Below are 21824 nucleotides of genomic sequence, written 5' to 3'. Positions count from 1 at the left end.
CAGGGCATTCTGAGGAAGTTCTGAAAGTGTGGATCATTACCTGTGGCTTGGTTTGCCACTTACTAATTCCTGACTGGTGACCACTAGATTCACGTAATGATTCTGTCCCTGGACATGCACTGGCATTCAATAAATGCATGAAGAACTGAATCCTCGAATTTAGCTGTAATCTAGCTAAATCGAACGTCCAAAAGCAGAGTCAATGATTCCCCCAAAACGATCTCCAGTCAACAAGGAGTTGATCTTGTTAAACAACAACCAAATCACCCCCTCAGGGGCCTTCATCCCATTTTCTTCTTCAAACACCCAAATGGAATCTCTTCATTTCTTTCGAATAGTTGGCCAGTAAATGCTTTAATTACAAGTTGAAAGGAATAAAATAAAATCATCTGGTGGAATGGCTTTAATTAGAATTTAGAGCGTCGGGTGAGCAATTAGTGCATCTAAGAATGGAGACTGTATACACATATTTGTCTGTGTTGGGCTTCACTGCTTTAAATGAACACTTGACTCAGCTTCCTCAAGCTAAACAAAGGCCCTCATAATGGTAGCACTAATAATAATGTAGCTGGAACCAACAGAAAATGATAAACGCCACCCCTTACTCCACGTCCTCCCAGGTCCTATGGCAGGACTGCAGGGCAACGTCACCAGTCTTAGTTTTAGGACAAGCCATGCAATTCTTAAGACTCTTAAGATGATAGACTCAGTTTAAATTAAAGCACAGGGAGAAGAGGGGACAGCGAAGGGAGAGAAAGGGGACTGTCATGTTTGACACCTGCTCTGTGTCAAGTACGGAACATCACCTCCTTTCCTCCTTGCACCCGTATGTGCCGAGGGTGTTATTATAGATGCACTAAAAAACCTTACTGAGTGAAGTAAGCCAGACACAGAAAGACAAATATCATATGATATCACGTATAGGCGGAATCTAAAAAAAAAAAGGGTACAAATGAACTTATTTACAAAACAGAAGTAGAGTCACAGATGTAGAAAACAAACTTATGGTTAGCAGGGTATGGGGGGGAGGGATAAATTGGGAGATTGGGATTGACATATACACACTGCTATATGTAAAATCGATAACTAATAAGAACCTGCTGCATAGCACAGGGAACTCTATTCAATACTCTGTAATGGCCTATATGGGAAGAGAATCCAGAAAAAAAGAGTGGATACATGTATATGTATAACTGATTCACTTTGCTGTACACCTGAAACTAACACAGCATTGTAAATCAACTACACTCCAATAAAAATTTTTTTTTAAAGTTCCAGTTTTAGAAATGTGAAAAAAACAAACAAAAAAAAACCACAAAAAACCGCTGAGGCCCAGAGAGATGAAGGCATTCCCGAGCATGGACCACAGCAGGGGCAGAACCCTGGATGGTCCAAATCCAAAGTCTTTGCTCCTTCCAAGAGAAGGGGTTTACTCTAACACCCGAAAGAATTCTTCTTGGAACAGACTGATTTCTACATCTCAAGTGTGAGCTCACTCTCCGACTGGGAGGTGAGAGGTACAGGAGCTAAGAGCGAGGCTGGCGCTTCCCACAGGTCAAGCGGGGGTCACGCCACTGGTTCTCAATCTTGGCTGAACGCTGGAATCACTAGGCAGGTTCAAAAATATAGCAGTGGCAGCTCTCACCCCTGGAGGTTCTGGGTTCGCTGGCATGGCGGACAGCCTGGATGTGGGCATTCTGTAAAACTCCTGCAGTGAGGCTCATAAACTGCCAAGGTTGAGGACCTCCGAGTTCCGTGCACCATATGCATTGAGAGAAGGTTGTGGAGGTCTCATTTAAGAGTGAAAACAACCCTCCTCTGAGCTTTGTGAGCTTGCGCCCATGACACTGCCCTCAGCTCTATTCCTGTCCCTGCAGGAGACCTGGCAGAGAGTCACTAAGTATCAGAGTGAAAGACCCCAGGTGGGGAGCCGGGTTCAGTGTCTAAGTGACACTGTGGTTTGGGCCAAGCAAGTTCATCTGAGTCTTAGTTATGTGTAAACTTAGTCATCTGTCTTCATTTTAAAGATGAAGATGAAAATTACCTGGCTGGGCTAGAGTGAAGATTTTAAAAATTGCATTCCTACCAAGCCTAGCAAATGATAATTGCCAGTAACTGATAATTATTTGTTTAAATCATGTAGTCCTTGAAGGCATAGACCATACCTGTTTGATTCTCTATCTGCAGCACCTGGGATAATACAGGCTCCGTTTGTGTGGTAATTGATGCTCCTGTCCTGAATTTTCCTACTCCAGAACCACTGCATGAAAGGACTTGAGACTCTATACCTCTTACAATGCAGTGAGTATCACTGTCACACATTAACGTCTTGGTCCAGCATTTCCATGTTAATAGATTTTCCAGAAAACTTAAGCAAATGCGTTTGGGATACATCACAGGCTAGAGTCTCCCTTTTGGAGAGTCACAAGTCATATAAGCAAAGTCAATCCTTTAAAAGAATACCTGCAGTGATAAAATCTGTTTAACACTGTGTATACCAGCATATTCCAAATATATGTTTCCTAAGTACCTTTAATGGAACACTTTTTAGTATGCAATGTCACTAACATTCTATGGGACTCTGTCTGGAGAATCTCACCCTAGTTTAAATTTTATAGTTAAAAAGGTATTCACAGGAAAGAGGCCAGTGACATGGCCGGCCGCCTGGGCGAGACCTGGCAAGGTGCCTGCCATTTGAGAGGAGAGTTTGGCAACCAGTTTTGTGGCTGAGACATCTGATTTCATCAGTTTACTACTCACATGTTAGCTTTTTCTAGGAAACAGATTCACAAATACTAAAAGCAAAAGAAATTGTATGAAGGCATACAAACTCTTTGGATTTTGATTAAGTTAGTCAAGTTCTCCTAGCTTCAGAAACCTCATCTGTAAAATGAGAATAATACAATAACCCTGTGAGCTAGGGATTATTTTAAGAAACTGTGGAAGCCACTGGTGCTTTATGGCAAATATTTCCCAGTCTCTGCCTTCTGGTCACAAGGTAGGATTATGTGTCCTGGATCCCCTGGGGCAGAATGGGGCCATGTGACTACCATGTAATGAGTTATGAATGAAGCTGAGCATATGTCACTTTGGGGCAGGAGAGTTTTGTTGCTGGTGTGTACTCTCCAGGGCTACCTTTCTATCGAGAATGGCCCCCTCTGCCGCCCAAGATAAAGGCTATGTCCTCAGCCTGCGCCCCATAAGAAGCAGAGCCCACCTGCAATGGACATGCAATGTGAACAAGAAATAAATGTGCAATGTTTAAGCCACTGAGGTTTAGAGGTTGTTACTGCAGCACAGCTTAGCTTGACCTGTGTGATTCGAGTCAAATGAGACAACGAACATCAAATGTCATTACAGTTTCTGGCGCATAGTAGGTATTCCAGAGATGTTAATTCTTCCTTTTCTAAAATGGGGAGGAGGAACACTCTCTAGGTGACTCACAGCACACATCTGAACACAGGTCACTCTATCCTGATGAGTAGGTGCACTCAGGAAAACAAATTACACATCAGAAAATACATCAGAGCATTACATGCAAAATAGAGTTCTGTTTGAGGGATTTGCTTGTTGGAGTAATTTTTTTCCTTCCTTCCTTCCTTCCTTCCTTCCTTCCTTCCTTCCTTCCTTCCTTCCTTCCTTCCTTCCTTCCTTCCTCCCTCCCTCCCTCCCTCCCTCCCTTCCTTCCACCCTCCCTTCCTTCCACCCTTCCTTCCACCCTCCCTTCCTTCCCTCCTTCCCTCCTTCCCTCCCTCCCTTCCTTTCTGTGCATAATAAGCTCCTAGAAAATGATGGATAAACTGAACTGAATTTCATACCTCGGACATTAGCTAATCCTGCTGTTTTTCAGAACAAAGTGAAAAGGGGGCACAGAGCAGGCACCAAAGGCTCCAAGTGGCAGAGAAGACCCTGACTCCTTCCAATGCTCCCCCCCTCCCACACGCCCCCCTCTCTTCTTTTCTTCCCTCTGAAATGGTTCTGGATTTAGCCTTCATCCCATTTTACGTAATTAGCTGCATTTTTACCTCTGACTTGCGACGACAGCCCAGCTCTTGTTTGCTTGCGCTTATAAACACAAACGGGAAACATTTCTCATTCGCATGCCCTGGAACGCGCAGAGGAAGGTGAGCCTGAGGGTGGTCAGCAGCAATGGGGGCTCATTTGTGCAAGCACTTGACCTGCATTCTTCTCCCCTCAGGGAGTGAAAGCAAACCTTTGTTACCTTAGCAGAAAACACAGGCTGCTTCCACCGGAGCCAGAGTTGCCAGGCCTGCTTCCCTGCCTCCCAGCCGCCTTCCTCTCCCTGCAGCTGGGGCCTCACAGGTCCACCTGCTGATTCCGCCCACCTGCAGTTACTCCCCTGCATCAAGGAAGGCCGAGGCACAGGGAGTCGGTGGGCCCTCTGGCTCCAACGTCAAGTCCTGCCCTCAAGGCCCAGGCACGTGGGCTTTTGTGGAGAGTTCCAGCCTCATTTCCTGCCTTGCTTTCAGTTCTAGAAACAGAGTCTACCCCTCACGCTGCCCCCGACCTGGTGAATGTTCCAGCACCCAGTCACTATGCCCAGGCTCTGCTCTGGTCAGCTCCTCCCAGGGACCAAAACCCCCCATTCAAGGTCACCACTGAGGTTGTCAATTGATGCACATTACTTCCTTCTCCCTGCAGGCTGCCCACAGAATCCCCTAGTGCCAAGGCTTTATCCATCCTTCATTTTCCTTTAGTGAGGTCTGCCACCTCTTCCGTGCCTCATCTTGGATTCTGAGAGGCTGAAGCATGCCAAGACTGCGGTTCAAGGCTTTTCCTGATAAACTCTACTTCCTACCTGGGTCAGCCTGACTCAAGTGGGACGGGACCTGGGCCAGTGCCCAGCTCCTCCTAGGCTGCACCTCAGCCCTCTGCTGTGTTTAACTAAGCAAAGCCTGGGCAAGATGGGCAAACGGATTCAAAGATATGTAAGTAAATAATGAAAAAAATACACAGCCCATGGAGAGGGCGGAAATCAGAAAGATGACCCTCAAGGATCCAAATTTTAGAAAACGATATTTGATAGGACGATGTAATCCTAATTTCGTGTGCACTAAGGTTAAATTCTCTCTCTTCTTCTGTGTAACGGGGCTACGATCAACTACCTGGGGAGGTTACTGGAAAGGTCGTAGAAAGGTACGTGGAACAGTGGCCCAGTACCTGGTATACACGTTTTCCCTGGCATTTGTGTGCTGCTGTCTTTGTGGTGGTGGTTGCCTAGCCCATAATCGGGGCTGCACTTTTGCCTCTGTGTTTCCTGCACAGCCTGGAGCCTTCATGGCTACATGGCAAGGAACACAGGAAGGATGCTCTTGACTGGGGTCTCTGCTCGGGCTGGCCTTTGGTTCAGTGATCCCACAAAGGGGCAAGAGGCAGCACCTGCAGAGGTATATCCTGGGAGATTAGTATCTACTCCCAGGCCTGACCCACTACTCCACCTTTTCCGAACACGATTTAGCGTCTGTGCACCACAAGGGCTCAGAAGGAAATCATCTCCTGTAGGATAAAGGATTCCCAGAGGAGGTAGTTCTGCAGACTTTTCCTGTGAGGTCAAAGCTCCCGGCAGCCAGGTGTCCCCTCTGCCTTCAAGTGTGATTATGTCTGGGCTTCACCAGACGAGGATGCAAAGTGCGGAAACCTGTGCGGAGCTTGTATAACCCCAGCCGATCCTGCAGCAATCATTGTCTGAGTTAGCTAATGGCAGGGTATGAGGCCCTCCCACTGAGATTCCATTACCTTGTAATTTCCAGCTTGTTCAGTGTTGCAATAAAGCCCCTCTGTCTTATAATTCCCCTGCATTCATGTCTCATCTTCTCAAGAACTGAAGTATGTAAGATGCTTTCGGCTGGGGATTCATTGAAATAAGTTATCGAAGTGAGGCCGAGAGGCTTCCAGCACTAGGCTGTTCATCTCAGAATTTATGTTCATGCTTCCTTTGGAAGGTCCAATGTAACTGCAGACGACGTGCTTTCTATATGTTTAAAAAAGCATAAGTACAATGGAGGTGGAGGGGCAAGGATCCCCACCCTTGGGGCTCCTTAGCAAGAAGAGACTTGGAGCAGCAGACTGGTTTCTGATGTCATTTCTATGGGGCTGAGACGCTGCAGTTATTCGCTGCAAGCCATTCAATGGGGTGGAGTAAGGATGTCTAAACATCGTCATTACCCTGGTCCCGGAGTCTGGCAGAAGAACTGATCTATCAGATGACCTCTTTCTTGAAAACTGCTGCCCCTCCCACATCTTGTTCTTTGGCCTCTGAGATATGGTCCTTCTCTTCTCTCTGTGGACACAGGTCCCTCCCCGGTTCTGAGCCTTCATGTGATCATCTCTTCAGTCTCCCTGCCCACGGCGGCCCCGCTCTCTTCCCCCCAGCTAGCTGCCGCCCTCCTGACCCTCCCAGGATAGCGTTCTTCTCAAAGCTGTCACTGCGGGAGCCTCGCCACCAAGGAGAGAATCAAATCGAAATGTCTCAGGGTGGGATTTGAGGACCAAACACTGTGTCTCTCCTTGAAATCCAGCAGCACAGTTTGCAAGAGCTGCCGCGGAGGGATCCCAGGAAGGTGTCGAGAAGGGAACATAAGGGTCATAAGGGGCTGATGCGTCTCACCCCACCGCTCTCTTCCTCCGACAGCTTTCCAGCCAAAGACTTGTGGAGTGGAGGTCCTAAAGCACAAGTTATTCTAACACCCAGATTATACGACACTCCTATTGAGAGGTGGGGTCTGCGTCCTCACATTTTGAATCTAGGAGGCCTTTATGACTGCTTTTACTAAGAGTGTACGGCAAAAGTGACCTCATGTGTCTTCAGATGCCCTTGACTTTCTCTTAGAGCTCCTGGCTCTGTGTAAGAAGTCTGACCACCATGAGGCCACTGTGTCATAAGGAAACCCAAGCCACACAGAGAGGCCATAGGTAGATGCTCTGGTTGACAGTCTCACTGAGCTCAGCCTCTAAGTCATCCTATCCAGGGCACTCAGATACAGAAGCATCCAGGTAATTCCAGCCCCCAGCCATTGGACTCACCCTCAGCCACTGGAAACTTCTCAGCTGAGGTCCTAGATGTCACGGAACAGAACAGAAACAAACCTTTCTGACTGTATCTGTCCATATTTCTGCCCCACAGAACCTGTCAGCATCATAAAAGCTTGTGATTTGAGGCCACTGAATTTGGGGTAGTTAACTGCACAGCAGCAGTTAGCTGGGATGGAGGGAGATGGTGAAATTACTCCCCCATCCTCTTCCAAACATATCTTCTACCCATCTTGCGGCTGCCTGAAAACTATGCCTGCCTACCCCAAGGATTCAACGGGAAAAAAGCCCCGAGATCTTGCTCAGCTTGTTTTCTCAATTGGCAGGGGAGGAGAAGCCAAGGGACTCAGGGCAGATACATTTCAGCAAGGGGCTGGGTGGAGAGGAGGCTTGCAGACCCCCAGGCGTGGAGATCACGTGCAGCATCGCAGGGGAGGGACCCGGCAGCTGGTATCGCAGTGGAAGGCCTGGGCGTGAGCTGTGCGTTCAGAGGGACAAAGCTGGGCTGGTCATAGGAGGGACACGCCATAGAGCCAAGGTCAAGAGCATCACCCCGATACCCCTGGCTGCAAGCAACTCCTGGGCATAAAATATCCACATCTTCTAGAAATTCTGGTTTCAACTCAGTTCTAGTCACCTAACAAGTACCCAGCATCTACTAAACAGGAGGCCAGGTCTGTGAAGAAATAGATGGAGAAGATGCTGTAATTTCAAGTCAGGGGAAATCCTTCTCTGTCCCGGGTATACTGTCTCTCTGGAAAATTACTAAGCTACTTAGGATTATATATAGAAAAGCCTTTCCAGAAATTGCAGCCACAGGAAGGCCAAGGCACGTTCTGCTTTACCGTTCTGCCAGTTGCAGGGGTCTCTTACTTTGGAGGGGAGGGGGAGGCTGTCCCCTCCCTGTGTATCGTGTTCCAAGGAGAGAGGAGGGGCTCTGAGCATACATGTGGTCCTCCAAAGAGAACCTAGGCAACACCCTCTGGCTGATCCCACCGCTTTGCCAGCTGGCTGCAGAGGAGAGCCTGCAAAAGCCTCCTAAAAGCTCCTAAAACCACACAAAGCCGGCCTAAGAAGCGACAGAGTGGGTTGCAGCTGCCTGGTGAGCGGGCTGCGCCTAATTGCCTGTGAGCCCCACTCAGCCCGCGGCCGGCACGCCTGCAGACACAGCCCGCTGTGTTGGAGACCTCATGACTGCAGACTCCCCTCCCATCCCACACAGTCCTCAGAAACTGCAAACGTGTCTGTCTTTGGCCCGCCTGCCTGGAAAGGTCACTGCAGCAGCAACTGATCCCCCACTGCCATTTCAGCCCTGCGCACACATACAAACCTTACACACTCAAGGTTAAAATAGTTACTCGCTGTGGCTTTATACTGGCCAGACCCAGGCTGGCCCTATGCAGAGGCAGACAAGGCTTGGTCTCCACAGAGCAGCCCGCCCCACCCCCCAAGCATCCCCAGCCATTCTAATTTCATTGATCTGGCATGAACCCCTGGAAGCTGGAGTTTTAAAATCTCCCTACCTGAGATAACGTGCGGCCCGGATGAGCACTCCCGCCGTGAGCAGTGCGGCTAAGAGTTAGTTACTGAGCATTATTACATGCCAGGCCCTGTGTACTACAAACTTTCTCTTTTCAGCTGTAAAACAGCTATTAGTGAGGTCTTCCCTTTTGGAAGAGTGAAAAATTTAAAGTTTAGGGAAGTTAAAAGTAATTTGCCCATACAACTCTGCACCCACTAGAACGGCTAAAAAGGAAAAACGGTGACAATACCAAGTATTGGTGAGAAGGCAAAGCAAATGGAACTTTCATTCACTGCTATGGGGAATGCAAAATGGTCTGGCTGCTCCAGAGCACATTTTGGTTGTTTCTCATAGAGTGAAACACATACTTATCATAGGACCCAGAATTCCACTCCTGGATATTTGCCCAAAAGAAATAAAAAACATATGTCTGCCCAAAGATTTCTACTCAAATGTTCAGAGCCGCTTAATAGCCATAAGTCAATCTAAATATTCATTGACTTGTGAATAAATAAACCAGTTGTGCTGTATCCGTCCAACAGAATGCTACTCAGTTAAAGAACAGAGTACTGATGCATGTAAAACATGGATGAATTTTAAAAAACATGTATTAGGAGGAAAAGAAAAAAAAGCCAGAAACAAAACAATATATCCTGAGTGATTTCATTCATATCAAGTTCTAGAATAGCAAACTCATCTATGATGACAGAAGGCAGATCAGTAGTGGCCTGGGGTCTGGTGATGAGGAGTAGGGGTCACTGCAAAGGTCATGAGGGTACTTTGGGGTGATGTGGAAATGTTCTCCATGATTGTGATGGTGGTGACACGTTATAAATTTTCTCAAAACTCATGAAATTATCCTTAATATGGCTGCATGTTATTGTTTATAAATTGTACCTCAATAAAGTTGATTTAAAAAATAATTTGGGGAAAAAAAAATAATAATAATAATTTGGGGCCTTCCCTGGTGGCGCAGCGGTTGAGAGTCCGCCTGCCGATGCGGGGGACACGGGTTCGTGCCCCGGTCCGGGAGGATCCCACATGCCGCGGAGCGGCTGGGCCCGTGAGCCGTGGCCGCTGAGCCTGCGCTCCGCAACGGGAGAGGCCGCGACAGTGAGAGGCCCGCGTACCGCAAAAAAAAAAAAAAAAAAAAAAAAAAAAAGCTTCCAGGAGATTCTGATAGTTTGGGGACCACTCTGATGCCACGTTTCCTCCCAGCTCAGCTACGTTTCCTGCAGAGGTGCATTGCCTTAAAGATAGTCTCAATTTTCCAACTACCTGCAGTAACATTTGAGCCTGGGGAGTTTTCTATGACCAACTTCTAAACAAGGCCTGGAATTGAGCCAGCCCTCAAGTCTCCCTTTGAGCCATCGCCCCACTCCCCATCATATAAAAAGTAGCCTCTGTAATCAAAGGCTGGTGATGAAGACTCATGGCACAGCCCGTTCCCAGAAGGAAGGAGTATTTCCCCCGGGGAGACGGCCAGGATACAATCTTCGGCTATCTCCCTCTTTCCTTTTAAGCAAGAAAATAAAAATTACAAGTAGATTATGTCAAGCAAAGTATTTGAAATACGAGTCGTAGACTGTGATACATAAAAGGAAGAAATTGTGTGTTCTCTGAGCCTTTATCGCCTTCTGGGAGAATGAGCTTAGCGTATGTGAAGTTACAGACGCGGAGGATCGCTGTTGAAGCTCTAAGTTCAGGTTCGTGAAGTCATTCTGTGAAGAGTGCACCACGATAATTCTTTGACTGTGCAGAGCTGTGTCTCCCCAAGTTTTCCTGCATGCCAAGCAGTAGAAGGAATGTGGCAACAAACAAGGGAAGGGGCGTGAACATCTCAGCCCTAGGGTCTGCCAGCAACACCCACCTGTGATCTGGTACTAACCAATACACTTACAAACTGTCTTTAGAACCCACACCCCTTAGAGAGTGCTGCAGACTCTGAAGACCTGGGAAAGGGAAGAGAGACACCAAGACTAAGGGGATCTAGCCTCCATCTATCTAACAAGACCACTTTCAAAGGAAATATGATTAAAACACTTGCTGATGCATATCATTATTGCTCTTATGGGGAAGAAGACTTCTTCCCGTGACCTGTCTGAACAGGCCCCAACTACCGCTCCAGCCTCATCTCATATTCTCATTCTCTCCCTCTCTCCTCCTCATGCAGGTGGGCCTTTTAGCCTGTCCTGCCACAGGGCCTTTGCCCAAGCTCTTCCCAACTCCTGGGATTCTTCTCTTTTCCTTCTTCACCTAGTTAATTTCTATTCCTCCTTGAGATACCAATTTAAGCATTCCTTCTTCCAGAGCGGCTTCCCGTGATCTCTCTGTGTCCAAACCTCCATTATAATGGTCCACACACTACGTATCCCCTTTGTAATGATCATAATTGTGACCTTATAATGGTTTGTGTGGTTATCTGATGAGCTCCATAAAGGCAGAAACTTCAATCATATCTTATTTACCTCGGGAACCTCAGTATCTAGCATAATCCTGGCACATATATACACAAAAATATTTGTTTAAGGAAAAAAAGATGAACGAATGAATGATCATCTAGTGCAAATTCCCCATCTTGAAGACAAGGAAACCCAAACCCAGTGATGTAAGTGACGTGCCCTAGAGAACCTACTGCAAGTTAGTTACAGGGTCGAGACCAGGACTAAGGGTCTTGCAACCCTAAGCCCGGAACTCTTTCTCTGATGCTGCCGTTCCTACCAAATAAAATGATGACTCAGCTGGAAAAAAGAAAAAGAAAAAAGAAAACAAGCCAAAAGAAAATCCGAGAAAGAGCTCTCCACCGAATGGACCATTTTTTGTGCTCAAGAGAGAAAGGACAGAACACAAAAGAAATCATGAAAAGAGGCAGGGGCTATCATAAGCAAAGTACTTGATATGAATAATAATGAACTAAAACATTCCTGCTTATTGTTTATCTAATTTAAAATTTTAATGAACAGCAGGGGTGGTAATTACGCAATTCCTAGGTTTATAGAAAACCAACACATGAAACCTCACAGTTCGATATTTATGAAGTGTCAGGTTTCCTTAAATACTCAGCTTGGCAATTAGAAGGGGAGCTACTCATTAACATTTTAAACTAGATAAATAAAGAATAGAGTTGTTATTTATTCATTAAAATTTAAAAAACTGGAAATTATACACTAATCTTTGGGGTGTATCCATATGATTTAATTAATCACGAGTCAAAATGTTACTAAGCAGTATGTGTCTACACACTTAGAAATAGATGTAACACCTCTTAGCAAATGGAATGATTTAATCAGAGTAACAATTCAGATTCGTCTTCCATTTGTACTGAGAACCTGACTCCGGACGCCTGATAACTTAGAAGGAGCACCGGCCTTAGGGGCAGACGGGGCTGGGTTTCGGTTAGTTTTCTTCTGAGTGACCTTTGGTCACTTGCTCACCTATTCTGGAAGCAATCCTGTATCCATAAAACGGGATTATAATCTCACTTCACAGGGTTGTTGGGAGGCATTAAAGGGCAAGAAGTATGGTGACTGGTTCAGGGTGGGTATCTTATGAGTCATGAAGAACATTGCTCTGGCCCCAGCTCTGGCCCAGCTACAAGGAATAAGCATCTGGTTTTCTACAGGTGATGGTCCGAGGATACCACAAGTGGTCGCTCGCAAGCTGGCGGTGTTTGAGGATGCTAGGAGGCTCTGTCTGAGGGTTATAGACCAGGGCTCTGCAGTGAACGCCTTCTAAGCACCAGACGGGGACCACGTGTGTTTGGCTCATCACCATATTCCCAGTGCCCCGTACCCAGAATATAGGAAGTGTTCGTGGATATTTACGAATGAACAATGAACAACGGTATGACCACCATTCGGCGTCAGCACCTCTGGAAAGTCCCTGTGATGCTCAGGCTTCCTCTCTTTTGCACAGGTCCCTGGTGTTCCTGGGCTTTCTCCATCCTCCCAGATGATTGGTATCCGGAGGAATCCTGCCTCAGGACCTTATCAGCCAGGGCCTCTTCCTGACAGCCCCATGCCCCAGGGTGCTAGGATTCCACCTCACTCCACACTTCCTTTGTCTAATTTTCAGATGAGTTTGGGAGTTGACAGTACCCAACAGTTCATGCACTGTTGCTGCTTTGCTCTTGTCAGGAAGTGCAGACCTCTTAAACCTCAGCACGGTGTCTGGGTCCTGGAAGTTCAGTATTTGCCGTGCCCACGCCAAGGTTTGAGGTGGGACTGCTCCAACTCCCTGCCTTGCTTGCTGTCTGCCCATTTCCTTGTGCTCTGTCCGGCTTTAACCGTGATTTCATTGCTCCACGTCTCTGCCAGTTTCAGAGCTCTTTACTACCATGTGGCAGCGTCCACACACCAAACGCAGGGCTCCCCAGAGATGGGAACTGAGCAAGGGTAGACAGTCCTCTTTCTGAAGAGTGACCTGGCATCCCCCAAGACTTTTGACAGAATCTACAATTTCCTACTTGGTGAACTAAGTAAGACAGATCAGTCACAGGCTAACTGCCTGTCTCCCCTGCTCTCTGGACATAGTATCTCAGTCCACCGGGGAGAGAGGGGCTATAGGTATCTCAGTCCAGTCCAGGACACCAACCAATGGTACTCAGAATGGGACAGTTGTGGGTGCTACTATATTATGCATGCCTTTTTATTCTGATGTGTAGCCTCTGGGGCCTTACCAACCTTGGGAAGACTGCCTGCCCCTCCTAGGACTAGCCAATTCTTAAGAGTAAATGACTGTCCTACAAGTGCATCTTTTACATGCAAACCAACCATTCCAAAGCCCACACCCAACCTTCTCCTCTACTGAGCTCTTAAATTCCAGGCCAATATTCCCCTCTCCTAATCACCCAGGGCCAGGTACCAGACAATTTAGGACAGTCCCTGCACTCCAGAGCCGGCTGAAATTATGAAAACCAGCCAAACATAAGCCTCCTCACCCTGACTCACCTACTCACAGAAAACACAATGAAGGCTCTGCCCGCATTTCCCCCTTGTTCCTCCTGTCCCCAGACTGGCTCTGGTGCTTCCCCATCTGGCCCTGCATGCTGTGGCATGCCCCCTCCTCTTGCAAACTGTGAGTAACAAACTACCTTTGCACTGGAAAGCATCTCCTGATTTGCTGGGCTCACCATACCTGAATAACAATGAAACAGGCACTCCTATTGGCCTCTGATCCAAGCCCCAGAAAATCTATTCTGCCCTTCTTGAAAAAAGTGAACTCTCAGAAACTGACAGCATGAGTTGAATAATGAGCTGGAGCATTAGATGCATTACAAGGAAACAGAGTGAGAATATAAATATGTCCTGGGTGCCGATGTGCGGCTTATGTGGTTGGGGGACAGTAATTTCCCTCCACAGCAAATATGATAGAGCATAGGAGTGAAAAGAGAGGAGTGTTACAGACTATCCAATGGCAGCAAGATCACCCCATATGGGCACCTTTAGGGTGGAGCCTGGGTCTGGGTGTAGATTCTGTGTGCAGGATCCCTGCGTCCCCAACCCCCAAGGTGTTAGGAAGAACTAAACCAAAGCTGAAGAATGCTAATGGCCACCATGAAGTATATGGAGCCTTGTGGAATGTATTTGATTGACTGCATTCTGGTTTGTAACAAAGCTGCTGGCATGGGCTGAATGGTGTCCTCCTAAAATTCATACACTGAAGTCCTAACCCCCAGTACCTCAGATTATGACTGCATTTGAAATAGTCTTTAAAGAATTAATTAAGTTAAAATGAAGTCATCAGGGTGCATTTTAATCCAATATGACTGGCGTCCTTATAAGAAGAGAAAATTTGGACATAGACAAAAACAGAGGGAAGGTGATGTGAATACACAGGGGAAGACAGCTATCTACAAGTCACGGAGAGAAGCCTCAGAAGAAGCAAGAAACCAACCCTACCAACACCCTGATTTTGAACTTCTAGCCTCCAGAGCTGTGAGAAAACAAATACCCGGTCCATGGTACTTTGTTATGGCAGCCCTAGCAGACTAATTCAGGCTCTGGTCTCCTCCATCACTCAGGTATGTCTGAGAAAAGGAAGAAAGGTCTGTTTAGCACCGTAGAATGTACTTTCTTTTCGTTTATTTTTTCCACCCAGGCTGCCAATAGACTCCTACAGCCCCAATTTAGATGTAGATGGCAGCAGCAAGTGAAGTTACCACATCAAAACATGGGCATGAATATAACTGTTTGAGCTCCAGCCCACAGAAACTCTTATCTCTCCCAGCGCCCACATCCCTTGCCCAGAATATTGCCAGCATCAAAGGCTCTTTTGAAACTCGGAAACCCTGAACCATCCATAAATTCAAAACTTGAATCAATCCTGTTATGCTGTGGCTATGCTGGATGATCAAGCAGAGTTCAAAGGGTGAGCCACAGCGTTTTAGGTACATGCAGATCAGGCTGTCAGACTTGCAAGAACTTTGCAAGTTCTCTAAAATGTGGTATCAGCATAAGAAAAGGCTTATACCTGCACCCTTTGTGAAGACTGAAAAGTTATTAGGGAAAGAAACTCTGCAGGTAAGTCTGGTTGGAATTGTGGCGTATCTAACCAAGGTTAAAGCCAGATGCTTTGGTATCTATTTCGAGAATAAAGAGGAAGAGCCAGATTTCAAATCCAAGATGGTAATTTCTTAATGGCTACAAAGCACAGACGAATAGGAATACTGGCAAGCTGCCTGGAATAGGAAGAGCACTGGTCTTGAAATCAGAAAACCTGGTTATTAATCCAAGTCATTTACTTTCCACAAACATCTGTTTCTTGATCTAAAAAAAATAGTATCACTCCATATCTATCGCTCACATAATTAATGGGAAAATCATTGTGAAAACATGTGGAAAACTCTAAGTGCCAAGTGAAGGTAGGGACTTCTTACTCTTTAAAAGGAGATCATGCCTTCATCCTCGGGACAAGAGCAACTTAAGTATTTAGAATCATGGAGAAAAATTGCCAGCACAACCTTCCTGCCATAATTTAGCTTTGACTTTTTATCACAGGATAATTTTAAACTTAGGGAACTGTTCCAGGATAGCCTTCCTGCAGTGACACCCCAAGGTAAACATGTGGCATAACCATAGTAAAACTATCAAAACTAAGAAGTTAACATTAAGACAATATACCAACTAAACTACAGATTTTATTCAGTTTCCCAGTTCCTGCACTAATGTCCTTTTCCTGGTCCAGGATTTAGTCCAGGATCCCACGTGGCATTTTGTTGACATGTGACCAAATTCTTCGGCATTGAAGAATTCTCTCTCTTCTTCCTTCCTTCCTTTCTTTCTTTCTTTCTTCCACTATGTATTTATTTATTTACTTATTTTTTGTGTGTGTTTGGAGTATGAAGTCTTCTGGGGTTTTTGGATACACCTTTATTGGAGTATAATTGCTTCACGAAGCTGTGTTAGTTTCTGCTGTACAACAAAGTGAATCAGCCATATGCATACATATGTCCCCATATCCCCGCCCTCTTGAGCCTCCCTCCCACCCTCCCTATCCCACCAATCTAGGTCATCGCAAATATCAGCATGAAATCTTGGATATTTATTTTATACTTTGGGTTTTAATTCAACACTAGCCTTGGCCACTAGGAGCTCCTTCAGCACTGGTTTCTGTGTGCTTTCAACATGCTCCATCTTTGTTTCTTTCTGTTTGTTGGTTAGTTTGGCTGGTTGGTTGGTTGTCTGGTTGATTGATTGGTTGGGGCCATCTTGCATTTTGCCTGCCCTAGCCCTATAAGCAACCACTTCCCCACATGCCCTACATTTCATCAAGGAACACTAAAACATCAAAAGCACATATCAAAAAAATAAATAAGTAAAAAGTAAATCATGTCGTGAAAGATAAAATGTGAGTTTAATTTATTTTCTAGGTTTCTACCAGGTTCCCTCACCATCACCACTTCCTCGCATATAGAAAGGACCCTATAGTCTTAAGAAGTAGTTACTGGACACCCAGTATGTGGTAGGCACTGTGTCTACCAAGATGAGTGTCATCTGATGCCATTCCCTGCACTCAAGGACTTCTCAGTCTATAAAAGGAGATGATTTTAGCAGCTATGCTGCACATAAGTGGTTTATAATACCCAGTAATAAAGAATATATGCACTACCAAATGTAAATTAGATAGCTAGTGGGAAGCTGCCGCATAGCACAGGGAGATCACCTCTGTGCTTTGTGACCATGAGAGGGGTGGGATAGGGAGGGTGGGAGGGAGGGAGACGCAAGAGGGAAGAGATATGGGAACATATGTATATGTATAACTGATTCACTTTGTTGTAAAGGAGAAACTAACACACTATTGTAAAACAGTTATACTCCAATAAAGATGTTTAAAATAAATAAATAACCAAAAACAAAAAAAAAAAAAAGAAAAAAAGAGTACACCAGACATTTATACTTAACCCTCTTTGGACCATGGAGAAGATCAGCTTGATTTTAGAGTCTGTGCTCTGAGACAATGACTTGGCATATGTTCTAAGCTGAATAATGGTCCCCAAAGATGCCCACGGCCACTGAGTACGGCCATTGTAGTTTGTGTGTGTGTTGGGGGGGGTATGTATCTATACCCACATGTATCATAATGTTAATTGCCAGGCCCCTGCAGATGTTCCATAAGTGATAATCCTTGGATTCTGTAAATCTGTTACCTTACATGGTAAAAGGGACGTTGCAGATGTGATTAAGTTAAGGATCTTGGGATGGGGAGATTATCTTGGATTATCTCAGTGGGTCCAATATAATTGCAAGGATCCTTGTAAGGGGGAGGCAGGAGGGCTCAGAGAATGTGAGATGTGATGATGGAGACCGTCATGCTAGGCCACCAGCCGAAGAACGTGGGCAGCTTCTAGAAGCTGAGAAAGGCAAGGAAACACATTCTCCCCTAGAGCCCTGCTGACCCATTTTAACTTTCTGACCTCCAGAACTCTAAGAGAATAAATGTGTGTGGCTTTAAGCCACCAAGTCTGTGATAATTTGTTTACAGCAGCAGTAGAAAATGAATGCAGCTGATGAGCCCCATGACCGCTGATGGCCACAATATTTGGTCACCTGTTATTATCCGTGAGTCATCAGGCAGATTGAGAATTGTGATTTTGTGTGACTGAGAGACAGCTGCTGTGACATCAGCATTCACAATGTTGTCCGGCGGAAAGGGGTTAGGAAATCTCAAAGTTGGGGGGAGGGTGGGGGCCAGGGCGGGGTCACATCCAGGAGAGTATCTAAGTGTTTGAAAACAGGATGCTTTCTGCTGTTCAGGGCACGTCATTCCCAATCACTTGCCCTCTTGGAACACATCCCAGGGCCCATAGGCAGCATCCAAAGAGGGACTTTGAATTGAACCCCAGCCAAGTATGGAAGGTGAAATATCTATTCGATTTCTCCCCGTCACCGTGGCTGCCTCTTTAACCGTTTGCAGGTGTGGCTAAGCTAACAGAGGGAACGTTCAGAGGGTCCCAATCCTTTCACTCGTTCCCCAACAGTCACTCAACACTTTGGCGGGAAGGGGAAAGGAAAAAGGCCTTTCAACACCCATCTGATGTCCAGACTTGTATGAAATGCCCACTTGGCTCACTGGATGCCTGCTGCCTCTTGAGCTCTATGTTTTCTTTTGGTTAAAGATTTGTTTTTCTATATTGGCATATATAAATTCCCAAAGTTTCAAGCCTACCTCATCACAAAACATATAACATAAGTAAATAAAAGTAGACAGATCCTTGAGAATCCCTTGGCTGAATCTATAGGCAAGACATTCTTCAAAGGATGGAACTGGCTGGGCTTCATTTTTGTCTTCCTGTTACAGAATTTCTTCTGCCTTTAAAAAGATTGGGGGCTGTTCACTGGTAAAGATGAGATTATCGGTTTGATGTGGTTCAACAGCGTGCATGTCATCCCGGCTGATACCCTTTGCCTGTTTCAAAGACAGCCTGTGAGTAGCTCTAATTCCCATGTGTACACCAAGAGATCAAATATGAACACTTCCTGAGGAAATGAGAATAAAATAGACAGCCCAGAGACGCTGCTGTGCCCCAATTATATTCCATTTTCAGGTTGTGTTCTACTTCTTAAAATGAAAGAAAATTGTGGAGTGTTTCTAATCTTTGCAGTTCGGATTGAATCCATCTTCCCTGAATTGTTTCCAAATGGGTTTGCGTGAAGAAGGGCTTTCAAAATAGCCAAGTAGCTGGTCTGGATGATTTGAGACTTGGGCAATTGGAAAATGCTCTGTTTTACCAAAAATGTCACCAAACAAGTTAAAAACTAAATGTATCCATTTTGACTTCTACAGATTTATTTTTATTTCTTTTCTTTCCAATGAGACAGGGAAGCAGCATTTATTACATAGCTAAAGCATTCCATGCACTGTGTTGGTATTTTATGTATTTTATCTCACAAGTACAAGACAGAACTGCTCTTCCTCCTTTGAAGTGTAAGAAAACGGAGATGCACTTTTTTTTTAAGAAACTATTCCTGTTCCCCAGGGTAACCAGGATGTAAGTTCAGGTGTGACTCAGAGGCAATGTGTTGTGATGAAAACAACAGGTGTTTTGGAACTGTATTAGAATGTTTACAAAACTGTGTATTAGCTCTACGGCTTGGGAAAGTTACATAACCTTTCTGAACTGTTTATTTATAAAATGAGGATAACAATATATAACTTGTTGAGCCATCATATTGTGTGCATTTGTGTGTGTGTGTACACCCATACACACATGCATATTAACTCAGGCCCCTAGAGTTGTTTCATAGATGATAACTGATATTAATCAATCGATAGGTAATGACTGGCTACCTCTTAATTGGCAGGAACTGTGTCAGGCACTGGTACTCCATGGTACAGGATTGCTGCCATTTGTAATTGTGTTTTCTCACCTAAAGCAATACAATGGATTCTTCCACTACAACCAATATTTGCAGAGAAATTCCTATGTGCAAAGTCACTGTTTTAGGCACCATAGGAAACTTAAAGGTAACATCGCTAAACCATAAGCAAAACAACCATGATGCATAATGAGCCTATTATACTGATGCACCAGCTACTCCCAGGAAAACAATCTGCAGATCGCTTGGTGACTCTTCAAAGTGCAGGGAATTCTGAGGATACCCGAGATAGTCAGCTTCAGAAAACCAGTTTCCAGGTTCTCATTGTGCATTTATATTCCTTTGCTAAAACTATTTTAACTGAGAAGTCACCTCCAGTTGAAGTGACTTGGATTCTCAGTCCCTACTTTCCTTTAAACAATCACATTTCTCACATTTTACAAAAGACAGATAAATTTCTCATCCATCCCCATTCATACTATTAAAAAACAAAACAAAACAAAACAACTTCTGAGGTGTTGAACAAAAGAGAATTTAAAATGTTGCCCTTGGGGTTGGGGAAATATGATCTCTAACAACCGCAAAACAAGTCCTTTTGCAAGTCAGGTAGTTTCCGATTCTCTACTTTCAATGTGAGGAACTCAGCTGCATTGCAAACAGGTAGATCATTAAAACTAGTTTTTAGTGGTAAATCAAAAGGAGTCTTTTGCAGATAACCAAAAAAATTAATGTCATTTTTTGTTTTGTTTTTAAATTCTGTTCCCATCTACTCATTTAAGGACATGAGTTGTCTCAGCACTTAAATAAATAAAAATTCAAAACGGGAATAAAATTTATACCAACCATTTTCATTTAAGTAATAAGTAATATTTATTCATAGATCAATGACCTACATAAAAATTTTCCTTTTACCTTATCAAAAGATGTGATTTCTAATAAAATTGTTATGTTTAGTAATGCTCACACTATGTAATATATTTCTCTTGTTTTGGTAAATTAGATATAATAATTATACTGCTTGTAGTTCATTCCACATTTTTAAAAGATAAATCTCAGACCATAGAAGATTAAAATCCATTTCAACTTAGAGACCAAGAAAGAGAAGAGCAGCTTCTGACATCCAGGAGCTGGCCTGGTGCTGTTGGGTAGCGACAATCTCACCAACACTAACATCAGACCAGGGGGCTGATGCTCTGCGCTCCGTGACTACAACACACACAGTCTGTTACTATGACATGTTGTGAGACAAAACAAAAACAAGGAAACAAAACCATTTCAGAATCTTTTATAAGCACAGACAAAACCAAAAACGTCTTAGCTCCGGCTGCTATAACAAAAACATCCAGGTGGTTTAAACAGCAAAATTTAATTCTCACAGTTCTGGAGTCTGGGAAGTCCAAGATCAAGGTACTAGCAGATTCGATGTCTGGTGAGGACCCACTTCCTGGTTCCTAGATGGCATTTGCTCGTTGCAGCCTCATATGGCAGAGAGGTAAGGGAGCCCTCTGGGGTCTCTTTCGTAAGGGCACAAATCTCATTCATGACGGCTCCACCTTCATGACCTAATCACCTCCCAAAGGCCCCACCTCCTAATACCAACACACTGAGGATTTAAAATTTGGTGGGGGGGGGGGCAAACTTTGTCTATAGCACAAAGTTATTGTGGAAACCCCATAAGTACCAAATATCACCTTCTCCCAGTTAATACGTGTGACTGTTGATTCTTTACCAATCACACCTTTAACCTTGCTCTCCTCTCCTTCCAGAAAAGATTTATTAAGACAACCAATCATAGACTTGTCCCCACTTCCTGACAGCATTCAATCCACAGTAAATTCCACTTGGAGTAGCCTTCCCCCATTACCTAGCCAAAGCCTAAAACCTATGACAAATCCTTTTTAACATCCTTTTATTGAGATGCCCAACACTTCCCCCGGTGTACATTCTCCTGGGCTGCAGTGAGGGATAAGCCCAACTTACTCCGTTACAGCTGTGCTTCTGTGGTGTTTGGCTGGAAAGCACTGGCTAAAGGGATGTGCCACCGAGATTCAGCTGAAAACCTCACTGCCCTGGACAGAAACCCAGGACCCAGTGCTGGTGTTTACACCGGAGACCCTCTGTGCCTCCACCTGTTTGAGATACCCTCTGCCCACGGCTGAAAGATAAGTCCATGCTAAACTGAGCTCCAATATTTTGTTAAATACTTCAGCATTAGGTTTACCTTGTTTTCCTGGGAATGTGTTCCCTTCCAACATTTTTGTTTATCTCATCTGCTCTGTATTGTTCTTTGGTGAAATTGCTTTCTGATCTTCTAATACCTGCTCCTGCAGTCTGTCTGCTTGTCTAGGGTCTTGAGTGTTCTTTGTCTATACAGGAAACGTCCGTAGTGAGATGTATCCATGAGGGTTCAACCAGAGAAACAGAACAAGTAGGAG

At 44.9% G+C, this 21824-nt stretch overlaps 1 long non-coding RNA gene across 10 annotated transcripts in view; it reads right to left on the bottom strand.

Annotated features, from left to right (window-relative positions):
- The window catches only part of LOC114487735 (uncharacterized), a 182004-nt gene extending 160400 nt beyond the window's left edge, over positions 1 to 21604 (bottom strand). For 9 of the 10 annotated variants that reach the window (XR_008619288.1, XR_008619286.1, XR_008619284.1 and 6 more), the window contains exon 1: positions 20766 to 21604. This is a non-coding gene — a long non-coding RNA (uncharacterized lncRNA). The remainder of the gene's footprint in view (positions 1 to 20765) is intronic. The other variant, XR_008619289.1, reaches the window with a different exon arrangement.
- Positions 21605 to 21824: the final 220 nt, after the last annotated feature.

The sequence above is a fragment of the Physeter macrocephalus genome, chromosome 14, assembly GCF_002837175.3.
Source record: "Physeter macrocephalus isolate SW-GA chromosome 14, ASM283717v5, whole genome shotgun sequence".
Taxonomy (NCBI): Eukaryota; Metazoa; Chordata; class Mammalia; order Artiodactyla; family Physeteridae; genus Physeter; species Physeter macrocephalus.
The sequence above is the reverse complement of the archived record's forward strand: the minus strand, read 5'-3'. Positions and strand labels throughout refer to the sequence as shown.